The sequence below is a fragment of the Petromyzon marinus genome, chromosome 40, assembly GCF_048934315.1.
Source record: "Petromyzon marinus isolate PM22_M1 ecotype Great Lakes invasive population chromosome 40, UKy_Petmar_22M1.pri1.0, whole genome shotgun sequence".
Lineage (NCBI taxonomy): Eukaryota > Metazoa > Chordata > Hyperoartia > Petromyzontiformes > Petromyzontidae > Petromyzon > Petromyzon marinus.
This window is the reverse complement of record NC_133706.1, coordinates 2,644,254-2,667,565: the sequence shown is the minus strand read 5'-3', so window position 1 is coordinate 2,667,565 and position 23,312 is coordinate 2,644,254.

The window sequence follows — 23,312 nt, the reverse complement described above, 5'->3', positions numbered from 1 at the left end:
CAAAACACAAGCCACCAAAACACAATCCTCCAAAACACAACCCTCCAAAACAAAACCCTCCAAAATACATCCCTCCAAAACACAACCCTCCAAAACACAACCGTCTAAAACACAGCGCTCCAAAACACAACCCTCCAAAACACAGCCCTCCAAAACACAACCCTCCAAAACAAATCCCTCCAAAACACATCCCTCCAAAACACAACACTCCAAAACACAACGCTCCAAAACACAGCCCTCCAAAACACAACCCTCCAAAACACAGCCCTCCAAAACACAACCCTCCAAAACACAACTCTCCAAAACGCAAACTTCCAAAACACAGCCCTCAAAAACACAACCCTCCAAAACACAACCCTCCATAACACAACCCTCCATAACACAACCCTCTAAAACACAACCCTCCAAAACACAGCCCTCCAAAACACAAACCTTCAAACACAACTCTCCAAAACACAGCCCTAAAAAACACTATCCTCCAAAACACAACCCTCCAAAACAAAACCCTCCAAAATACATCCCTCCAAAACACAACCCTCCAAAACACAACCCTCTAAAACACAGCGCTCCAAAACACAACCCTCCAAAACACAGCCCTCCAAAACACAAACCTTCAAACACAACTCTCCAAAACACAGCCCTAAAAAACACAATCCTCCAAAACACAACCCTCCAAAACAAAACCCTCCAAAATACATCCCTCCAAAACACAACCCTCCAAAACACAACCCTCTAAAACACAGTGCTCCAAAACACAACCCTCCAAAACACAGGCCTCCAAAACACAACCCTACAAAACAAATCCCTCCAAAACACATCCCTCCAAAACACAACTCTCCAAAACACAACCCTCCAAAACACAGCCCTCCAAAACACAACCCTCCAAAACACAGCCCTCCAAAACACAACCCTCCAAAACACAACTCTCCAAAACGCAAACCTCCAAAACACAGCCCTCCAAAACACAACCCTCCAAAACACAACCTTCAAAACACAGCCCTCCAAAACACAACCCTCCATAACACAACCCTCCAAAACACAACCCTCTAAAACACAACTCTCCAAACACAACCCTCCATAACACAACCCTCCATAACACAACCCTCCAAAACACAACCCTCCAAAACACAACCCTCCAAACACAACCCTCCAAACAACCCTCCATAACACAAACCTCCAAAACACAACCCTCCAAAACACAACCCTCCAAAACACAACCCTCCAAAACACAACCCTCTAAAACAACCCTCCAAAACACAGCCCTCCAAAACACAACCTTCCAAAACACAGCCCTCCAAAACACAACCCTCCAAAACACAACCCTCCAAAACACAACCCTCCAAAACACAAGCCTCCAAAACACAACCCTCCAAAACACAACCCTCCAAAACACAGCCCTCCAAAACACCACCCTCCAAAACACAGCCCTCCAAAACACAACCCTCCAAAACACAATTCTCCAAAACGCAAACCTCCAAAACACAGCCCTCCAAAACACAACCCTCCAAAACACAACCTTCAAAACACAGCCCTCCTAAACACAACCCTCCATAACACAACCCTCCAAAACACAGCCCTCCAAAACACAACCCTCCATAACACAACCCTCCAAAACACAACCCTCTAAAACACAACTCTCCAAACACAACCCTCCATAACACAACCCTCCATAACACAACCCTCCAAAACACAACCCTCCAAAACACAACCCTCCAAACACAACCCTCCAAACAACCCTCCATAACACAAACCTCAAAAACACAACCCTCCAAAACACAACCCTCCAAAACACAACCCTCCAAAACACAACCCTCCAAAACACAAGCCTCCAAAACACAACCCTCTAAAACACAACCCTCCAAAACACAGCCCTCCAAAACACAAACCTTCAAACACAACTCTCCAAAACACAGCCCTAAAAAACACAATCCTCCAAAACACAACCCTCCAAAACAAAACCCTCCAAAATACATCCCTCCAAAACACAACCCTCCAAAACACAACCCTCTAAAACACAGCGCTCCAAAACACAACCCTCCAAAACACAGCCCTCCAAAACACAAACCTTCAAACACAACTCTCCAAAACACAGCCCTAAAAAACACAATCCTCCAAAACACAACCCTCCAAAACAAAACCCTCCAAAATACATCCCTCCAAAACACAACCCTCCAAAACACAACCCTCTAAAACACAGCGCTCCAAAACACAACCCTCCAAAACACAGCCCTCCAAAACACAACCCTCCAAAACAAATCCCTCCAAAACACATCCCTCCAAAACACAACCCTCCAAAACACAACCCTCCAAAACACAGCCCTCCAAAACACAACCCTCCAAAACACAGCCCTCCAAAACACAACCCTCCAAAACACAACTCTCCAAAACGCAAACCTCCAAAACACAGCCCTCCAAAACACAACCCTCCAAAACACAACCTTCAAAACACAGCCCTCCAAAACACAACCCTCCATAACACAACCCTCCAAAACACAACCCTCTAAAACGCAACTCTCCAAACACAACCCTCCATAACACAACCCTCCATAACACAACCCTCCAAAACACAACCCTCCAAAACACAACCCTCCAAACACAACCCTCCAAACAACCCTCCATAACACAAACCTCCAAAACACAACCCTCCAAAACACAACCCTCCAAAACACAACCCTCCAAAACACAACCCTCTAAAACAACCCTCCAAAACACAGCCCTCCAAAACACAACCTTCCAAAACACAGCCCTCCAAAACACAACCCTCCAAAACACAACCCTCCAAAACACAGCCCTCCAAAACACCACCCTCCAAAACACAGCCCTCCAAAACACAACCCTCCAAAACACAACTCTCCAAAACGCAACTCTCCAAACACAACCCTCCATAACACAACCCTCCATAACACAACCCTCCATAACACAACCCTCCAAAACACAACCTTCCAAAACACAGCCCTCCAAAACACAACCCTCCAAAACACAACCCTCCAAAACACAGCCCTCCAAAACACCACCCTCCAAAACACAGCCCTCCAAAACACAACCCTCCAAAACACAACTCTCCAAAACGCAACTCTCCAAACACAACCCTCCATAACACAACCCTCCATAACACAACCCTCCAAAACACAACCCTCCAAAACACAACCCTCCAAACACAACTCTCCAAAACACAGCCCTAAAAAACACAATCCTCCAAAACACAACCCTCCAAAACAAAACCCTCCAAAATACATCCCTCCAAAACACAACCCTCCAAAACACAACCCTCTAAAACACAGTGCTCCAAAACACAACCCTCCAAAACACAGGCCTCCAAAACACAACCCTACAAAACAAATCCCTCCAAAACACATCCCTCCAAAACACAACTCTCCAAAACACAACCCTCCAAAACACAGCCCTCCAAAACACAACCCTCCAAAACACAGCCCTCCAAAACACAACCCTCCAAAACACAACTCTCCAAAACGCAAACCTCCAAAACACAGCCCTCCAAAACACAACCCTCCAAAACACAACCTTCAAAACACAGCCCTCCAAAACACAACCCTCCATAACACAACCCTCCAAAACACAACCCTCTAAAACACAACTCTCCAAACACAACCCTCCATAACACAACCCTCCATAACACAACCCTCCAAAACACAACCCTCCAAAACACAACCCTCCAAACACAACCCTCCAAACAACCCTCCATAACACAAACCTCCAAAACACAACCCTCCAAAACACAACCCTCCAAAACACAACCCTCCAAAACACAACCCTCTAAAACAACCCTCCAAAACACAGCCCTCCAAAACACAACCTTCCAAAACACAGCCCTCCAAAACACAACCCTCCAAAACACAACCCTCCAAAACACAACCCTCCAAAACACAAGCCTCCAAAACACAACCCTCCAAAACACAACCCTCCAAAACACAGCCCTCCAAAACACCACCCTCCAAAACACAGCCCTCCAAAACACAACCCTCCAAAACACAACTCTCCAAAACGCAAACCTCCAAAACACAGCCCTCCAAAACACAACCCTCCAAAACACAACCTTCAAAACACAGCCCTCCTAAACACAACCCTCCATAACACAACCCTCCAAAACACAGCCCTCCAAAACACAACCCTCCATAACACAACCCTCCAAAACACAACCCTCTAAAACACAACTCTCCAAACACAACCCTCCATAACACAACCCTCCATAACACAACCCTCCAAAACACAACCCTCCAAAACACAACCCTCCAAACACAACCCTCCAAACAACCCTCCATAACACAAACCTCAAAAACACAACCCTCCAAAATACATCCCTCCAAAACGCAACTCTCCAAACACAACCCTCCATAACACAACCCTCCATAACACAACCCTCCATAACACAACCCTCCAAAACACAACCTTCCAAAACACAGCCCTCCAAAACACAACCCTCCAAAACACAACCCTCCAAAACACAGCCCTCCAAAACACCACCCTCCAAAACACAGCCCTCCAAAACACAAACCTTCAAACACAACTCTCCAAAACACAGCCCTAAAAAACACTATCCTCCAAAACACAACCCTCCAAAACAAAACCCTCCAAAATACATCCCTCCAAAACACAACCCTCCAAAACACAACCCTCTAAAACACAGCGCTCCAAAACACAACCCTCCAAAACACAGCCCTCCAAAACACAAACCTTCAAACACAACTCTCCAAAACACAGCCCTAAAAAACACAATCCTCCAAAACACAACCCTCCAAAACAAAACCCTCCAAAATACATCCCTCCAAAACACAACCCTCCAAAACACAACCCTCTAAAACACAGTGCTCCAAAACACAACCCTCCAAAACACAGGCCTCCAAAACACAACCCTACAAAACAAATCCCTCCAAAACACATCCCTCCAAAACACAACTCTCCAAAACACAACCCTCCAAAACACAGCCCTCCAAAACACAACCCTCCAAAACACAGCCCTCCAAAACACAACCCTCCAAAACACAACTCTCCAAAACGCAAACCTCCAAAACACAGCCCTCCAAAACACAACCCTCCAAAACACAACCTTCAAAACACAGCCCTCCAAAACACAACCCTCCATAACACAACCCTCCAAAACACAACCCTCTAAAACACAACTCTCCAAACACAACCCTCCATAACACAACCCTCCATAACACAACCCTCCAAAACACAACCCTCCAAAACACAACCCTCCAAACACAACCCTCCAAACAACCCTCCATAACACAAACCTCCAAAACACAACCCTCCAAAACACAACCCTCCAAAACACAACCCTCCAAAACACAACCCTCTAAAACAACCCTCCAAAACACAGCCCTCCAAAACACAACCTTCCAAAACACAGCCCTCCAAAACACAACCCTCCAAAACACAACCCTCCAAAACACAACCCTCCAAAACACAAGCCTCCAAAACACAACCCTCCAAAACACAACCCTCCAAAACACAGCCCTCCAAAACACCACCCTCCAAAACACAGCCCTCCAAAACACAACCCTCCAAAACACAACTCTCCAAAACGCAAACCTCCAAAACACAGCCCTCCAAAACACAACCCTCCAAAACACAACCTTCAAAACACAGCCCTCCTAAACACAACCCTCCATAACACAACCCTCCAAAACACAGCCCTCCAAAACACAACCCTCCATAACACAACCCTCCAAAACACAACCCTCTAAAACACAACTCTCCAAACACAACCCTCCATAACACAACCCTCCATAACACAACCCTCCAAAACACAACCCTCCAAAACACAACCCTCCAAACACAACCCTCCAAACAACCCTCCATAACACAAACCTCAAAAACACAACCCTCCAAAACACAACCCTCCAAAACACAACCCTCCAAAACACAACCCTCCAAAACACAAGCCTCCAAAACACAACCCTCTAAAACACAACCCTCCAAAACACAGCCCTCCAAAACACAAACCTTCAAACACAACTCTCCAAAACACAGCCCTAAAAAACACAATCCTCCAAAACACAACCCTCCAAAACAAAACCCTCCAAAATACATCCCTCCAAAACACAACCCTCCAAAACACAACCCTCTAAAACACAGTGCTCCAAAACACAACCCTCCAAAACACAGCCCTCCAAAACACAAACCTTCAAACACAACTCTCCAAAACACAGCCCTAAAAAACACAATCCTCCAAAACACAACCCTCCAAAACAAAACCCTCCAAAATACATCCCTCCAAAACACAACCCTCCAAAACACAACCCTCTAAAACACAGCGCTCCAAAACACAACCCTCCAAAACACAGCCCTCCAAAACACAACCCTCCAAAACAAATCCCTCCAAAACACATCCCTCCAAAACACAACCCTCCAAAACACAACCCTCCAAAACACAGCCCTCCAAAACACAACCCTCCAAAACACAGCCCTCCAAAACACAACCCTCCAAAACACAACTCTCCAAAACGCAAACCTCCAAAACACAGCCCTCCAAAACACAACCCTCCAAAACACAACCTTCAAAACACAGCCCTCCAAAACACAACCCTCCATAACACAACCCTCCAAAACACAACCCTCTAAAACGCAACTCTCCAAACACAACCCTCCATAACACAACCCTCCATAACACAACCCTCCAAAACACAACCCTCCAAAACACAACCCTCCAAACACAACCCTCCAAACAACCCTCCATAACACAAACCTCCAAAACACAACCCTCCAAAACACAACCCTCCAAAACACAACCCTCCAAAACACAACCCTCTAAAACAACCCTCCAAAACACAGCCCTCCAAAACACAACCTTCCAAAACACAGCCCTCCAAAACACAACCCTCCAAAACACAACCCTCCAAAACACAGCCCTCCAAAACACCACCCTCCAAAACACAGCCCTCCAAAACACAACCCTCCAAAACACAACTCTCCAAAACGCAACTCTCCAAACACAACCCTCCATAACACAACCCTCCATAACACAACCCTCCATAACACAACCCTCCAAAACACAACCTTCCAAAACACAGCCCTCCAAAACACAACCCTCCAAAACACAACCCTCCAAAACACAGCCCTCCAAAACACCACCCTCCAAAACACAGCCCTCCAAAACACAACCCTCCAAAACACAACTCTCCAAAACGCAACTCTCCAAACACAACCCTCCATAACACAACCCTCCATAACACAACCCTCCAAAACACAACCCTCCAAAACACAACCCTCCAAACACAACTCTCCAAAACACAGCCCTAAAAAACACAATCCTCCAAAACACAACCCTCCAAAACAAAACCCTCCAAAATACATCCCTCCAAAACACAACCCTCCAAAACACAACCCTCTAAAACACAGTGCTCCAAAACACAACCCTCCAAAACACAGGCCTCCAAAACACAACCCTACAAAACAAATCCCTCCAAAACACATCCCTCCAAAACACAACTCTCCAAAACACAACCCTCCAAAACACAGCCCTCCAAAACACAACCCTCCAAAACACAGCCCTCCAAAACACAACCCTCCAAAACACAACTCTCCAAAACGCAAACCTCCAAAACACAGCCCTCCAAAACACAACCCTCCAAAACACAACCTTCAAAACACAGCCCTCCAAAACACAACCCTCCATAACACAACCCTCCAAAACACAACCCTCTAAAACACAACTCTCCAAACACAACCCTCCATAACACAACCCTCCATAACACAACCCTCCAAAACACAACCCTCCAAAACACAACCCTCCAAACACAACCCTCCAAACAACCCTCCATAACACAAACCTCCAAAACACAACCCTCCAAAACACAACCCTCCAAAACACAACCCTCCAAAACACAACCCTCTAAAACAACCCTCCAAAACACAGCCCTCCAAAACACAACCTTCCAAAACACAGCCCTCCAAAACACAACCCTCCAAAACACAACCCTCCAAAACACAACCCTCCAAAACACAAGCCTCCAAAACACAACCCTCCAAAACACAACCCTCCAAAACACAGCCCTCCAAAACACCACCCTCCAAAACACAGCCCTCCAAAACACAACCCTCCAAAACACAACTCTCCAAAACGCAAACCTCCAAAACACAGCCCTCCAAAACACAACCCTCCAAAACACAACCTTCAAAACACAGCCCTCCTAAACACAACCCTCCATAACACAACCCTCCAAAACACAGCCCTCCAAAACACAACCCTCCATAACACAACCCTCCAAAACACAACCCTCTAAAACACAACTCTCCAAACACAACCCTCCATAACACAACCCTCCATAACACAACCCTCCAAAACACAACCCTCCAAAACACAACCCTCCAAACACAACCCTCCAAACAACCCTCCATAACACAAACCTCAAAAACACAACCCTCCAAAATACATCCCTCCAAAACGCAACTCTCCAAACACAACCCTCCATAACACAACCCTCCATAACACAACCCTCCATAACACAACCCTCCAAAACACAACCTTCCAAAACACAGCCCTCCAAAACACAACCCTCCAAAACACAACCCTCCAAAACACAGCCCTCCAAAACACCACCCTCCAAAACACAGCCCTCCAAAACACAACCCTCCAAAACACAACTCTCCAAAATGCAACTCTCCAAACACAACCCTCCATAACACAACCCTCCATAACACAACCCTCCAAAACACAACCCTCCAAAACACAACCCTCCAAACACAACTCTCCAAAACACAGCCCTAAAAAACACAATCCTCCAAAACACAACCCTCCAAAACAAAACCCTCCAAAATACATCCCTCCAAAACACAACCCTCCAAAACACAACCCTCTAAAACACAGTGCTCCAAAACACAACCCTCCAAAACACAGGCCTCCAAAACACAACCCTACAAAACAAATCCCTCCAAAACACATCCCTCCAAAACACAACTCTCCAAAACACAACCCTCCAAAACACAGCCCTCCAAAACACAACCCTCCAAAACACAGCCCTCCAAAACACAACCCTCCAAAACACAACTCTCCAAAACGCAAACCTCCAAAACACAGCCCTCCAAAACACAACCCTCCAAAACACAACCTTCAAAACACAGCCCTCCAAAACACAACCCTCCATAACACAACCCTCCAAAACACAACCCTCTAAAACACAACTCTCCAAACACAACCCTCCATAACACAACCCTCCATAACACAACCCTCCAAAACACAACCCTCCAAAACACAACCCTCCAAACACAACCCACCAAACAACCCTCCATAACACAAACCTCCAAAACACAACCCTCCAAAACACAACCCTCCAAAACACAACCCTCCAAAACACAACCCTCTAAAACAACCCTCCAAAACACAGCCCTCCAAAACACAACCTTCCAAAACACAGCCCTCCAAAACACAACCCTCCAAAACACAACCCTCCAAAACACAACCCTCCAAAACACAAGCCTCCAAAACACAACCCTCCAAAACACAACCCTCCAAAACACAGCCCTCCAAAACACCACCCTCCAAAACACAGCCCTCCAAAACACAACCCTCCAAAACACAACTCTCCAAAACGCAACCCTCCAAAACACAGCCCTCCAAAACACAACCCTCCAAAACACAACCTTCAAAACACAGCCCTCCTAAACACAACCCTCCATAACACAACCCTCCAAAACACAGCCCTCCAAAACACAACCCTCCATAACACAACCCTCCAAAACACAACCCTCTAAAACAAAACTCTCCAAACACAACCCTCCATAACACAACCCTCCATAACACAACCCTCCAAAACACAACCCTCCAAAACACAACCCTCCAAACACAACCCTCCAAACAACCCTCCATAACACAAACCTCAAAAACACAACCCTCCAAAACACAACCCTCCAAAACACAACCCTCCAAAACACAACCCTCCAAAACACAAGCCTCCAAAACGCAACCCTCTAAAACACAACCCTCCAAAACACAGCCCTCCAAAACACAAACCTTCAAACACAACTCTCCAAAACACAGCCCTAAAAAACACAATCCTCCAAAACACAACCCTCCAAAACAAAACCCTCCAAAATACATCCCTCCAAAACACAACCCTCCAAAACACAACCCTCTAAAACACAGCGCTCCAAAACACAACCCTCCATAACACAACCCTCCAAAACACAGCCCTAAAAAACACAATCCTCCAAAACACAACCCTCCAAAACAAAACCCTCCAAAATACATCCCTCCAAAACACAACCCTCCAAAACACAACCCTCTAAAACACAGCGCTCCAAAACACAACCCTCCAAAACACAGCCCTCCAAAACACAACCCTCCAAAACAAATCCCTCCAAAACACATCCCTCCAAAACACAACCCTCCAAAACACAACCCTCCAAAACACAGCCCTCCAAAACACAACCCTCCAAAACACAGCCCTCCAAAACACAACCCTCCAAAACACAACTCTCCAAAACGCAAACCTCCAAAACACAGCCCTCCAAAACACAACCCTCCAAAACACAACCTTCAAAACACAGCCCTCCAAAACACAACCCTCCATAACACAACCCTCCAAAACACAACCCTCTAAAACGCAACTCTCCAAACACAACCCTCCATAACACAACCCTCCATAACACAACCCTCCAAAACACAACCCTCCAAAACACAACCCTCCAAACACAACCCTCCAAACAACCCTCCATAACACAAACCTCCAAAACACAACCCTCCAAAACACAACCCTCCAAAACACAACCCTCCAAAACACAACCCTCTAAAACAACCCTCCAAAACACAGCCCTCCAAAACACAACCTTCCAAAACACAGCCCTCCAAAACACAACCCTCCAAAACACAACCCTCCAAAACACAGCCCTCCAAAACACCACCCTCCAAAACACAGCCCTCCAAAACACAACCCTCCAAAACACAACTCTCCAAAACGCAACTCTCCAAACACAACCCTCCATAACACAACCCTCCATAACACAACCCTCCATAACACAACCCTCCAAAACACAACCTTCCAAAACACAGCCCTCCAAAACACAACCCTCCAAAACACAACCCTCCAAAACACAGCCCTCCAAAACACCACCCTCCAAAACACAGCCCTCCAAAACACAACCCTCCAAAACACAACTCTCCAAAACGCAACTCTCCAAACACAACCCTCCATAACACAACCCTCCATAACACAACCCTCCAAAACACAACCCTCCAAAACACAACCCTCCAAACACAACCCTCCAAACAACCCTCCATAACACAAACCTCCAAAACACAACCCTCCAAAACACAAGCCTCCAAAACACAACCCTCCAAAACACAACCCTCCAAAACACAGCCCTCCAAAACACCACCCTCCAAAACACAGCCCTCCAAAACACAACCCTCCAAAACACAACTCTCCAAAACGCAAACCTCCAAAACACAGCCCTCCAAAACACAACCCTCCAAAACACAACCTTCAAAACACAGCCCTCCTAAACACAACCCTCCATAACACAACCCTCCAAAACACAGCCCTCCAAAACACAACCCTCCATAACACAACCCTCCAAAACACAACCCTCTAAAACACAACTCTCCAAACACAACCCTCCATAACACAACCCTCCATAACACAACCCTCCAAAACACAACCCTCCAAAACACAACCCTCCAAACACAACCCTCCAAACAACCCTCCATAACACAAACCTCAAAAACACAACCCTCCAAAACACAACCCTCCAAAACACAACCCTCCAAAACACAACCCTCCAAAACACAAGCCTCCAAAACACAACCCTCTAAAACACAACCCTCCAAAACACAGCCCTCCAAAACACAAACCTTCAAACACAACTCTCCAAAACACAGCCCTAAAAAACACAATCCTCCAAAACACAACCCTCCAAAACAAAACCCTCCAAAATACATCCCTCCAAAACACAACCCTCCAAAACACAACCCTCTAAAACACAGCGCTCCAAAACACAACCCTCCAAAACACAGCCCTCCAAAACACAAACCTTCAAACACAACTCTCCAAAACACAGCCCTAAAAAACACAATCCTCCAAAACACAACCCTCCAAAACAAAACCCTCCAAAATACATCCCTCCAAAACACAACCCTCCAAAACACAACCCTCTAAAACACAGCGCTCCAAAACACAACCCTCCAAAACACAGCCCTCCAAAACACAACCCTCCAAAACAAATCCCTCCAAAACACATCCCTCCAAAACACAACCCTCCAAAACACAACCCTCCAAAACACAGCCCTCCAAAACACAACCCTCCAAAACACAGCCCTCCAAAACACAACCCTCCAAAACACAACTCTCCAAAACGCAAACCTCCAAAACACAGCCCTCCAAAACACAACCCTCCAAAACACAACCTTCAAAACACAGCCCTCCAAAACACAACCCTCCATAACACAACCCTCCAAAACACAACCCTCTAAAACGCAACTCTCCAAAACACAACCCTCCAAAACACAACCCTCCAAACACAACCCTCCAAACAACCCTCCATAACACAAACCTCCAAAACACAACCCTCCAAAACACAACCCTCCAAAACACAACCCTCCAAAACACAACCCTCTAAAACAACCCTCCAAAACACAGCCCTCCAAAACACAACCTTCCAAAACACAGCCCTCCAAAACACAACCCTCCAAAACACAACCCTCCAAAACACAGCCCTCCAAAACACCACCCTCCAAAACACAGCCCTCCAAAACACAACCCTCCAAAACACAACTCTCCAAAACGCAAACCTCCAAAACACAGCCCTCCAAAACACAACCCTCCAAAACACAACCTTCAAAACACAGCCCTCCTAAACACAACCCTCCATAACACAACCCTCCAAAACACAGCCCTCCAAAACACAACCCTCCATAACACAACCCTCCAAAACACAACCCTCTAAAACACAACTCTCCAAACACAACCCTCCATAACACAACCCTCCATAACACAACCCTCCAAAACACAACCCTCCAAAACACAACCCTCCAAACACAACCCTCCAAACAACCCTCCATAACACAAACCTCCAAAACACAACCCTCCAAAACACAACCCTCCAAAACACAACCCTCCAAAACACAACCCTCTAAAACAACCCTCCAAAACACAGCCCTCCAAAACACAACCTTCCAAAACACAGCCCTCCAAAACACAACCCTCCAAAACACAACCCTCCAAAACACAACCCTACAAAACACAAGCCTCCAAAACACAACCCTCCAAAACACAACCCTCCAAAACACTACCCTCCATAACACAACCCTCAAAAACACAAACCTCCAAAACACAGCCCTCCAAAACACAATCCTCCAAAACACAACCCTCCAAACACAACCCTCCAAAACACACCTCTCTAAAACACAACCCTCCAAAACATAGCCCTCCAAAACACAACCCTCCAAAACACAGCCCTCTAAAACACACCCCTCCAAACACTACTCTCCAAAAAACAACCCTCCAAAACACAACCTTCCAAAACACAGCCCTCCAAAATCACAACCCTCCAAAACACAACCCCTCCTAAACACAACCCTCCAAAACACAAGCCTCCAAAACACAACCCTCCAAAACACAACCCTCCAAAACACAGTCCCCCAAAACACAACCCTCCAAAACACAGCCCTCCAAAACACAACCTTCCAAAACTCAACCATCCAAAACGCAAACCTCCAAAACACAGCCCTCCAAAACACAACCCTCTAAAACACAACCCTCCAAAACACAGCCCTCCAAAACACAAACCTTCAAACACAACTCTCCAAAACACAACCCTCCAAAACACAAACCTCCAAAACACAGCCCTCCAAAACACAACCCTCCATAACACAACCCTCCATAACACAACCCTCTAAAACAAAACCGTCCAAAACACAAGCCTCTAAAACACAACCCTCCAAAACACAACCTCAAAAAAACTAACCTTGAAACACAACTCTCCAAACACAACCCTCCAAACAACCCTCCATAACACAAACCTCCAAAACACAACCCTCCAAAACACAGCCCTCCAAAACACAACCCTCCAAAACACAACCCTCCAACACACAACCCTCCAAAACACAACCCTCTAAAACACAACCCTCCAAAACACAGCCCTCCAAAACACAAACCTTCAAACACAACTCTCCAAAACACAGCCCTCAAAAAAACACAAGCCACCAAAACACAATACTCCAAAACACAACCCTCCAAAACAAAACCCTCCAAAATACATCCCTCCAAAACACAACCCTCCAAAACACAACCCTCTAAAACACAGCGCTCCAAAACACAACCCTCCAAAACACAGCCCTCCAAAACACAACCCTCCAAAACAAATCCCTCCAAAACACATCCCTCCAAAACACAACCCTCCAAAACACAACCCTCCAAAACACAGCCCTCCAAAACACAACCCTCCAAAACACAACCCTCTAAAACACAACTCTCCAAACACAACCCTCCATAACACAATCCTCCATAACACAACCCTCTAAAACACAACCCTCCAAAACACAGCCCTCTAAAACACAAACCTTCAAACACAACTCTCCAAAACACAGCCCTCCAAAACACAATCCTCCAAAACACAACCCTCCAAAACAAAACCCTCCAAAATACATCCCTCCAAAACACAACCCTCCAAAACACAACCCTATAAAACACAGTGCTCCAAAACACAACCCTCCAAAACACAGCCCTCCAAAACACAACCCTCCAAAACAAATCCCTCCAAAACACATCCCTCCAAAACACAAACCTCCAAAACACAACCCTCCAAAACACAGCCCTCAAAACACAACCCTCCAAAACACAGCCCTCCAAAACACAACCCTCCAAAACACAACTCTCCAAAACGCAAACCTCCAAAACACAGCCCTCCAAAACACAACCCTCCAAAACACAACCTTCAAAACACAGCCCTCCAAAACACAACCCTCCATAACGCAACCCTCCAAAACACAACCCTCTAAAACACAACTCTCCAAACACAACCCTCCATAACACAACCCTCCATAACACAACCCTCCAAAACACAACCCTCCAAAACACAACCCTCCAAACACAACCCTCCAAACAACCCTCCATAACACAAACCTCCAAAACACAACCCTCCAAAACACAACCCTCCAAAACACAACCCTCCAAAACACAACCCTCTAAAACAACCCTCCAAAACACAGCCCTCCAAAACACAACCCTCCAAAACACAACCTTCAAAACACAGCCCTCCAAAACACAACCCTCCATAACACAACCCTCCAAAACACAACCCTCTAAAACGCAACTCTCCAAAACACAACCCTCCAAAACACAACCCTCCAAACACAACCCTCCAAACAACCCTCCATAACACAAACCTCCAAAACACAACCCTCCAAAACACAACCCTCCAAAACACAACCCTCCAAAACACAACCCTCTAAAACAACCCTCCAAAACACAGCCCTCCAAAACACAACCTTCCAAAACACAGCCCTCCAAAACACAACCCTCCAAAACACAACCCTCCAAAACACAGCCCTCCAAAACACCACCCTCCAAAACACAGCCCTCCAAAACACAACCCTCCAAAACACAACTCTCCAAAACGCAAACCTCCAAAACACAGCCCTCCAAAACACAACCCTCCAAAACACAACCTTCAAAACACAGCCCTCCTAAACACAACCCTCCATAACACAACCCTCCAAAACACAGCCCTCCAAAACACAACCCTCCATAACACAACCCTCCAAAACACAACCCTCTAAAACACAACTCTCCAAACACAACCCTCCATAACACAACCCTCCATAACACAACCCTCCAAAACACAACCCTCCAAAACACAACCCTCCAAACACAACCCTCCAAACAACCCTCCATAACACAAACCTCCAAAACACAACCCTCCAAAACACAACCCTCCAAAACACAACCCTCCAAAACACAACCCTCTAAAACAACCCTCCAAAACACAGCCCTCCAAAACACAACCTTCCAAAACACAGCCCTCCAAAACACAACCCTCCAAAACACAACCCTCCAAAACACAACCCTACAAAACACAAGCCTCCAAAACACAACCCTCCAAAACACAACCCTCCAAAACACTACCCTCCATAACACAACCCTCAAAAACACAAACCTCCAAAACACAGCCCTCCAAAACACAATCCTCCAAAACACAACCCTCCAAACACAACCCTCCAAAACACACCTCTCTAAAACACAACCCTCCAAAACATAGCCCTCCAAAACACAACCCTCCAAAACACAGCCCTCTAAAACACACCCCTCCAAACACTACTCTCCAAAAAACAACCCTCCAAAACACAACCTTCCAAAACACAGCCCTCCAAAATCACAACCCTCCAAAACACAACCCCTCCTAAACACAACCCTCCAAAACACAAGCCTCCAAAACACAACCCTCCAAAACACAACCCTCCAAAACACAGTCCCCCAAAACACAACCCTCCAAAACACAGCCCTCCAAAACACAACCTTCCAAAACTCAACCATCCAAAACGCAAACCTCCAAAACACAGCCCTCCAAAACACAACCCTCTAAAACACAACCCTCCAAAACACAGCCCTCCAAAACACAAACCTTCAAACACAACTCTCCAAAACACAACCCTCCAAAACACAAACCTCCAAAACACAGCCCTCCAAAACACAACCCTCCATAACACAACCCTCCATAACACAACCCTCTAAAACAAAACCGTCCAAAACACAAGCCTCTAAAACACAACCCTCCAAAACACAACCTCAAAAAAACTAACCTTGAAACACAACTCTCCAAACACAACCCTCCAAACAACCCTCCATAACACAAACCTCCAAAACACAACCCTCCAAAACACAGCCCTCCAAAACACAACCCTCCAAAACACAACCCTCCAACACACAACCCTCCAAAACACAACCCTCTAAAACACAACCCTCCAAAACACAGCCCTCCAAAACACAAACCTTCAAACACAACTCTCCAAAACACAGCCCTCAAAAAAACACAAGCCACCAAAACACAATACTCCAAAACACAACCCTCCAAAACAAAACCCTCCAAAATACATCCCTCCAAAACACAACCCTCCAAAACACAACCCTCTAAAACACAGCGCTCCAAAACACAACCCTCCAAAACACAGCCCTCCAAAACACAACCCTCCAAAACAAATCCCTCCAAAACACATCCCTCCAAAACACAACCCTCCAAAACACAACCCTCCAAAACACAGCCCTCCAAAACACAACCCTCCAAAACACAACCCTCTAAAACACAACTCTCCAAACACAACCCTCCATAACACAATCCTCCATAACACAACCCTCTAAAACACAACCCTCCAAAACACAGCCCTCTAAAACACAAACCTTCAAACACAACTCTCCAAAACACAGCCCTCCAAAACACAATCCTCCAAAACACAACCCTCCAAAACAAAACCCTCCAAAATACATCCCTCCAAAACACAACCCTCCAAAACACAACCCTATAAAACACAGTGCTCCAAAACACAACCCTCCAAAACACAGCCCTCCAAAACACAACCCTCCAAAACAAATCCCTCCAAAACACATCCCTCCAAAACACAAACCTCCAAAACACAACCCTCCAAAACACAGCCCTCAAAACACAACCCTCCAAAACACAGCCCTCCAAAACACAACCCTCCAAAACACAACTCTCCAAAACGCAAACCTCCAAAACACAGCCCTCCAAAACACAACCCTCCAAAACACAACCTTCAAAACACAGCCCTCCAAAACACAACCCTCCATAACGCAACCCTCCAAAACACAACCCTCTAAAACACAACTCTCCAAACACAACCCTCCATAACACAACCCTCCATAACACAACCCTCCAAAACACAACCCTCCAAAACACAACCCTCCAAACACAACCCTCCAAACAACCCTCCATAACACAAACCTCCAAAACACAACCCTCCAAAACACAACCCTCCAAAACACAACCCTCCAAAACACAACCCTCTAAAACAACCCTCCAAAACACAGCCCTCCAAAACACAACCTTCCAAAACACAGCCCTCCAAAACACAACCCTCCAAAACACAACCCTCAAAAAAACACAACCCTACAAAACACAAGCCTCCAAAACACAACCCTCAAAAACACAAACCTCCAAAACACAGCCCTCCAAAACACAATCCTCCAAAACACAACCCTCCAAACACAACCCTCCAAAACACACCTCTCTAAAACACAACCCTCCAAAACACAGCCCTCCAAAACACAACCCTCCAAAACACAGCCCTCTAAAACACAACCCTCCAAACACTACTCTCCAAAAAACAACCCTCCAAAACACAACCTTCCAAAACACAGCCCTCCAAAATCACAACCCTCCAAAACACAACCCCTCCTAAACACAACCCTCCAAAACACAAGCCTCCAAAACACAACCCTCCAAAACACAACCCTCCAAAACACAGTCCCCCAAAACACAACCCTCCAAAACACAGCCCTCCAAAACACAACCCTCCAAAACACAACCATCCAAAACGCAAACCTCCAAAACACAGCCCTCCAAAACACAACCCTCTAAAACACAACCCTCCAAAACACAGCCCTCCAAAACACAAACCTTCAAACACAACTCTCCAAAACACAGCCCTCCAAAACACAACCTTCCATAACACAACCCTCCATAACACAACCCTCTAAAACACAACCCTCCAAAACACAACCCTCTAAAACACAACCCTCCAAAACACAACCTCCAAAAAACTAACCTTGAAACACAACTCTCCAAACACAACCCTCCAAACAACCCTCCATGACACAATCCTCCAAAACACAACCCTTCAAAACACAGCCCTCCAAAACACAACCCTCCAAAACACAACCCTCCAACACACAACCCTCCAAAACACAACCCTCTAAAACACAACCCTCCAAAACACAGCCCTCCAAAACACAAACCTTGAAACACAACTCTCCAAAACACAGCCCTCCAAAACACAAGCCACCAAAACACAATCCTCCAAAACACAGCCCTCTAAAACACAACCCTCCAAAACACAGCCCTCCAAAACACAAACCTTGAAACACAACTCTCCAAAACACAGCCCTCCAAAACACAAGCCACCAAAACACAATCCTCCAAAACACAACCCTCCAAAACAAAACCCTCCAAAACACATCCCTCCAAAACACAACCCTCCAAAACACAACCCTGTAAAACACAGCCCTCCAAAACACAGCCCTCCAAAACACAACCCTCCAAAACACAACCCTCCAAAACACAGCCCTCCAAAACACAACCCTCCAAAACACAGCCCTCCAAAACACAACCCTCCAAAACACAACCATCCAAAACGCAAACCTCCAAAACACAGCCCTCCAAAACACAACCCTCTAAAACACAACCCTCCAAAACACAGCCCTCCAAAACACAAACCTTCAAACACAACTCTCCAAAACACAGCCCTCCAAAACACAACCCTCCATAACACAACCCTCCATAACACAACCCTCTAAAACACAACCCTCCAAAACACAACCCTCTAAAACACAACCCTCCAAAACACAACCTCCAAAAAACTAACCTTGAAACACAACTCTTCAAACACAACCCTCCAAACAACCCTCCATGATACAAACCTCCAAAACACAACCCTCCAAAACACAGCCCTCCAAAACACAACCCTCCAAAACACAACCCTCTAAAACACAACTCTCCAAACACAACCCTCCATAACACAACCCTCCATAACACAACCCTCCAAAACACAACCCTCCAAAACACAACCCTCCAAACACAACCCTCCAAACAACCCTCCATAACACAAACCTCCAAAACACAACCCTCCAAAACACAACCCTCCAAAACACAACCCTCCAAAACACAACCCTCTAAAACAACCCTCCAAAACACAGCCCTCCAAAACACAACCTTCCAAAACACAGCCCTCCAAAACACAACCCTCCAAAACACAACCCTCAAAAAAACACAACCCTACAAAACACAAGCCTCCAAAACACAACCCTCCAAAACACAACCCTCCAAAACACAGTCCCCCAAAACACAACCCTCCAAAACACAGCCCTCCAAAACACAACCCTCCAAAACACAACCATCCAAAACGCAAACCTCCAAAACACAGCCCTCCAAAACACAACCCACTAAAACACAACCCTCCAAAACACAGCCCTCCAAAACACAAACCTTCAAACACAACTCTCCAAAACACAGCCCTCCAAAACACAACCTTCCATAACACAACCCTCCATAACACAACCCTCTAAAACACAACCCTCCAAAACACAACCCTCTAAAACACAACCCTCCAAAACACAACCTCCAAAAAACTAACCTTGAAACACAACTCTCCAAACACAACCCTCCAAACAACCCTCCATGACACAATCCTCCAAAACACAACCCTTCAAAACACAGCCCTCCAAAACACAACCCTCCAAAACACAACCCTCCAACACACAACCCTCCAAAACACAACCCTCTAAAACACAACCCTCCAAAACACAGCCCTCCAAAACACAAACCTTGAAACACAACTCTCCAAAACATAGCCCTCCAAAACACAAGCCACCAAAACACAATCCTCCAAAACACAACCCTCCAAAACAAAACCCTCTAAAACACAACCCTCCAAAACACAACCCTCCAACACACAGCCCTCCAAAATACAACCCTCTAAAACACAACCCTCCAAAACACAACCCTCTAAAACACAACCCTCCAAAACACAACCTCCAAAAAACTAACCTTGAAACACAACTCTTCAAACACAACCCTCCAAACAACCCTCCATGATACAAACCTCCAAAACACAACCCTCCAAAACACAGCCCTCCAAAACACAACCCTCCAAAACACAACCCTCTAAAACACAACTCTCCAAACACAACCCTCCATAACACAACCATCCATAACACAACCCTCCAAAACACAACCCTCCAAAACACAACCCTCCAAACACAACCCTCCAAACAACCCTCCATAACACAAACCTCCAAAACACAACCCTCCAAAACACAACCCTCCAAAACACAACCCTCCAAAACACAACCCTCTAAAACAACCCTCCAAAACACAATCCTCCAAAACACAACCTTCCAAAACACAGCCCTCCAAAACACATCCCTCCAAAACGCAACCCTCCAAAACACAACCCTCTAAAACACAGCCCCCCAAAACACAACCCTCCAAAACACAACCCTCCAAAACACAGCCCTCCAAAACACAACCCTCCAAAACACAGCCCTCCAAAACACAACCCTCCAAAACACAACCATCCAAAACGCAAACCTCCAAAACACAGCCCTACAAAACACAACCCTCTAAAACACAACCCTCCAAAACACAGCCCTCCAAAACAGAAACCTTCAAACACAACTCTCCAAAACACAGCCCTCCAAAACACAACCCTCCATAACACAACCCTCCATAACACAACCCTCTGAAACACAACCCTCCAAAACACAACCCTCTAAAACACAACCCTCCAAAACACAACCTCCAAAAAACTAACCTTGAAACACAACTCTTCAAACACAACCCTCCAAACAACCCTCCATGATACAAACCTCCAAAACACAACCCTCCAAAACACAGCCCTCCAAAACACAACCCTCCAAAACACAACCCTCCAAAACACAGCCCTCCAAAACACAAACCTTGAAACACAACTCTCCAAAACACAGCCCTCCAAAACACAAGCCACCAAAACACAATCCTCCAAAACACAACCCTCCAAAACAAAACCCTCCAAAACACATCCCTCCAAAACGCAACCCTCCAAAACACAACCCTCTAAAACACAGCCCCCCAAAACACAACCCTCCAAAACACAACCCTCCAAAACACAGCCCTCCAAAACACAACCCTCCAAAACACAGCTCTCCAAAACACAACCCTCCAAAACACAACCATCCAAAACGCAAACCTCCAAAACACAGCCCTACAAAACACAACCCTCTAAAACACAACCCTCCAAAACACAGCCCTCCAAAACAGAAACCTTCAAACACAACTCTCCAAAACACAGCCCTCCAAAACACAACCCTCCATAACACAACCCTCCATAACACAACCCTCTGAAACACAACCCTCCAAAACACAACCCTCTAAAACACAACCCTCCAAAACACAACCTCCAAAAAACTAACCTTGAAACACAACTCTTCAAACACAACCCTCCAAACAACCCTCCATGATACAAACCTCCAAAACACAACCCTCCAAAACACAGCCCTCCAAAACACAACCCTCCAAAACACAACCCTCCAACACACAACCCTCCAAAACACAACCCTCTAAAACACAACCCTCCAAAACACAGCCCTCCAAAACACAAACCTTGAAACACAACTCTCCAAAACACAGCCCTCCAAAACACAAGCCACCAAAACACAATCCTCCAAAACACAACCCTCCAAAACAAAACCCTCCAAAACACATCCCTCCAAAACACAACCCTCCAAAACACAACCCTCTAAAACACAGCCCTCCAAAACACAACCCTCCAAAACACAGCCCTCCAAAACACAACCCTCCAAAACAAAACCCTCCAAAACACAACCCTCCATAACACAACCCTCCAAAACACAACCCTCCAAAACACAGCCCTCCAAAACACAACCGTCCAAAACACAGCCCTCCAAAACACAACCCTCCAAAACACAACCATCCAAAACACATACCTCCAAAACACAGCCCTCCAAAACACAACCCTCTAAAACACAACCCTCCAAAACACAGCCCTCCAAAACACAAACCTTCAAACACAACTCTCCAAAACACAGCCCTCCAAAACACAACCCTCCATAACACAACCCTCCATAACACAACCCTCTAAAACAAAACCCTCCAAAACACAACCCTCTAAAACACAACCCTCCAAAACACAACCTTCAAAAAACTAATCTTGAAACACAACTCTCCAAACACAACCCTTCAAACAACCCTCCATGACACAAACCTCCAAAACACAGCCCTCCAAAACACAACCCTCCAAAACACAACCCTCCAACACACAACCCTCCAAAACACAACCCTCTAAAACACAACCCTCCAAAACACAGCCCTCCAAAACACAACCCTCCAACACACAACCCTCCAAAACACAACCCTCTAAAACACAACCCTCCAAAACACAGCCCTCCAAAACACAAACCTTAAAACACAACTCTCCAAAACACAGCCCTCCAAAACACAAGCCACCAAAACACAATCCTCCAAAACACAACCCTCCAAAACAAAACCCTCCAAAACACATCCCTCCAAAACACAACCCTCCAAAACACAACCCTCTAAAACACAGCCCTCCAAAACACAACCCTCCA